Genomic DNA, 3,901 nt, shown 5'->3' on the forward strand with positions numbered 1-3,901 from the left:
ATTTTCTTGTAATTTAGAACAAGTAGTCAAGTTCTCTATACATATTATCTTAAATGTTAGTCCCACTTGCAGCACTTACAAAGTTTCTCAGTAATTCTGGGTAAATCAGGAGAGTCCTGAGTCCTGCTGCATTGTAAACGTAGCCTAACAGAGGATAAGGACCATAAGTGTATGGAAGAATATTGAGTTAGTTTGGAAATTCTGTGACATCTGTGAAACTAAAAACATAAAATAATTCCTATATTAGGAGCTCGTCCATTCTTCCATAACCTTCCATCCAGAGTTTCTTCCTTCATAGCTTATTACCTCACACCCAACTTGTACCCTGTTAGTTAGAAAAGGAAAAGTGGCATTTTTAGTCCGAAACAATGACTAGGTAACTTTGGGTATTGTTTTATGGCCTGTCTTCTTCCTCACCAGCATCAAGGCCATCTAGAAAAGAGGGGCAGAGGCTAAGAGATGAGGCTGGGTGGCAGAAGGTGGGGCCTGGGGTTAGGGAGAAAGAACTAAATTTGGAGGTTGGCAAGGAAATGGAAGAGGTTATCAACGACCTCAGGAAGTGTGAAGGGAGCCCTTGGTAGTTTGATACTAAGTGCTGGAATCAGGAGGGGTATGGTGCTGTGGTTGGGTTTGAGGCGGTATGGGAGGCTGAGGCTGGGACATTGCACATTATATTCTATTGTAATTTAAAAAGGCTTGATATGTACTGGTCTACATTTTAATATCACTTCCATCAGTATTTGCACAAGTACTGAAGATATTTTTGGTTTGAAGGAGAATTATAAGAATATTTAAACAAAATGAAACAACACATACAACTACTTTAGTTTAAGAACTTCGTCTCATCACATTTCAGATCCTTTCTCCCTAAGTTCACTAGTGTTATAAAGTACTGAACCCCAGATTCAAAAAGGCACCTGTAAAGCCAGTAGCTACAGCCACCATCACAGCCGCCTGGCTCATGCAGGTTCACATTTGATTTGGACAGATGGTAATGAAACAACGGAGTGAAGACTGGTGGGCTATTAGCTTTAATCCTAGCTTGCACCCAGCGAGCAAGTAAAAACACACACTGGGCTCCAAAACCCACTCATTCAGTGCTCACAAAGCCACTGATTTATCCAAGTTTGCTAGAATCAAAGGTTTCTAGCTCACCAGACTTATTCACCTCTGTTCCCCATCTCCTTCCTTCTCCCTGCACAAACTCTGCACTAACTGGCTTCTCCTTCAGCACTCCACCATCTTGGCTGCTTCTTCTCTCCTCCACAAGGCCTTTCTCTGCTCTCCTTTCTAACGCTAATCTCAGGAACCAAGAGAGCAAGCTCCCAGTCTGCCTCCATTTTATAGTGTAGAAATCAAAGCTTTTAATCCAATATACAAACAAGGAAGTCATGGATACAAAGCCACTTATCTGAGGCATAATGGGATTTCTCATGAGAGTGCATCACCCCACATCATGCAACAGTGAAGGGTGTGGGGAAAAGCTTAGTCTTAAAACTAACCTTAGGCTATAACCACCCTGCCTGCTTACAGCCTGTCCCCCCACATCCAATGCAATCTATAAGCAAGCAAACATATTTATCATTATTTACAAACTTAATTGACCAACGGCACCGTACCTCACTTCATCGAGTCCACGTAGAGATACCCAGTCCAGATAAATTTTGAAGAGTTTTATTAAAGGAGGAAATTTTAATATGCCGGATGCATATATTTGACACAGGGCATCTGCAGGCCCAAACTGTGTAGCCCCCAAAATAGTTCAGGGCTGCTTATATACCCTTGCTCACACATGGGCAGGGGAGAGCATGACCTCATGGCACAATCATTAACAAGATTGTAACATTTGTCTAGGGGGGATACACAGAAACACCAAGACTTTCAAGGTAACACAATCAAAGATATCCACAAATCTTTCAGGGTTCCTCTTCCCTCACTAGCCTAGAGGTAATCTACTCTCAAGATTCCAGGAAAGGGAGGAACTACAATCAATGCAAGGTGGTATGCAAACTCTGCCTTCCATTGAAAGGGAAGAAGTTTCTCAGTTACCTTAATCCTTTCAGAGAACTTAAAACCAAATGACCCGCCTGACCAGGCGGTGGTGCAGTGGATAGAGCGTCGGACTGGGATGCGGAAGACCCAGGTTTGAAACCCCGATGTCGCCAGCTTGAGCGCAGGCTCATCTGGTTTGAGCAAAAGCCCACCAGCTTGAACCCAAGGTTGCTGGCTCCAGCAATGGGTTACTCGGTCTGCTGAAGGCCCGCGGTCAAGGCACATATGAGAAAGCAATCAATGAACTAAGGTGTTGCAATGCACAATGGAAAACTAGTGATTGATGCGTCTCATCTCTCTCCGTTCCTGTCTGTCTGTCCCTGTCTATCCCTCTCTCTGACTCACTCTCTGTCTCTGTAAAAAATAAACTTTAAAAAAAAATTTTAAAAAAATAAATCTTAAAAAAACAAACAACAACAAAAAAAAACAAATGACCCTAGTCGTCCTTGTAACTCAGGAGACTTTTACATTCCTTTTCCTCCATTTTCCGAGGAAAGGACAGGAAAGCTTGACCTTTTCTTCCTAAAATATCAATATTAATTTGCAGCTTTTTGGTACCTTACAACACTACTTGGGTGTTTTCCTGGATTGCCTATCTAAAAATATAAACTACTTTATTTCACACTCATCTCCTACCGTTTTTTTTTAGAAAAACCCGGGTATTCACCTCCCCAAAGGGCACTAGGTATCCTGAATACTGCTTAGTCAACACTGTTTGTATTGCCTAACTTCACTTCAGGTTGGGGTTGAGGTGAACTGGAGTCAGAAGCACCTATAAAACCCCATGATGAGGTTGGGACACGCAGGCTTTACAGCCTGACCTGTGGTGGTGCAGTGGATAAAGCATCAACCTGGAACGCTGAGGTCGCGGGTTCAAAACCCGGGGCTTGCCTGGTCAAGGCACATATGGGAGCTGATGCATTCTGCTCCTCCTCCCTTCTCTCTCTTTCCCTCCTCTTCACTCTAAAATGAATAAGTAAAAAAACTGTGCTTATAAAGTTATTCTAACAATAATCACCCTCTTTTAGACCTTGAACATATTTTCAGTATCTGCCCCAAATCCCTTAGCAATTGTGGACGCTGTAGTGGGATTAAAATGTTACTCAATGGGCCCTGGCCGGTTTGCTCAGTGGTATAGCGTCGGCCTGGCGTGCAGAAGTCCCGGGTTTGATTCCCGGCCAGGGCACACAGGAGAAGCGCCCATCTGCTTCTCCACCCCTCCCCCCCTCCTTCCTCTCTGTCTCTCTCTTCCCCTCCCGCAGCCGCAGCCGAGGCTCCATTGGAGCAAAGATGGCCCGGGCACTGGAGATGGCTCCTTGGCCTCTGCCCCAGGCGCTAGAGTGGCTCTGGTCGCAACATAGCGAAGTCCCGGAGGTCGCCCCCTGGTGGGCGTGCCGGGTGGATCCCGGTCGGGCGCATGCGGGTGTCTGTCTGACTGTCTCTCCCCGTTTCCAGCTTCAGAAAAATACAAAAAACAAAAAAATAATAAAATAAAATAAAAATAAATAAATAAATAAAATGTTATTCAATGCTTATTGAGAAGCTCCGCCCCCTTCAAAGGGGGTGAGAGAGAAAAGTGACCTTGAAGGTCGGTGTGGAGAGTCTACGAATTACGAAGTTCGAGGACTTGAGATGCTGTAGGCAGCGGGATGAAAAGCGCAGGAGACTGGCCGGACAAGGGCTATCCGGGCTAGTGAGGGCGTCACCCCTTCAATCTGGAACAAGAAAACTTGAGGCTTCCGAGAGCCCAAGGGCGGGGCCAGAGCTCCAAGCCGCTCCTGAGAGCCCGAACGGGCGAGGAAGCGGGCGCGAGGCCAGCGCGGCCGCAGCCCTGAGACCTACGGGGCGC

The sequence above is a fragment of the Saccopteryx bilineata genome, chromosome X (genome assembly GCF_036850765.1).
Source record: "Saccopteryx bilineata isolate mSacBil1 chromosome X, mSacBil1_pri_phased_curated, whole genome shotgun sequence".
Taxonomy (NCBI): Eukaryota; Metazoa; Chordata; class Mammalia; order Chiroptera; family Emballonuridae; genus Saccopteryx; species Saccopteryx bilineata.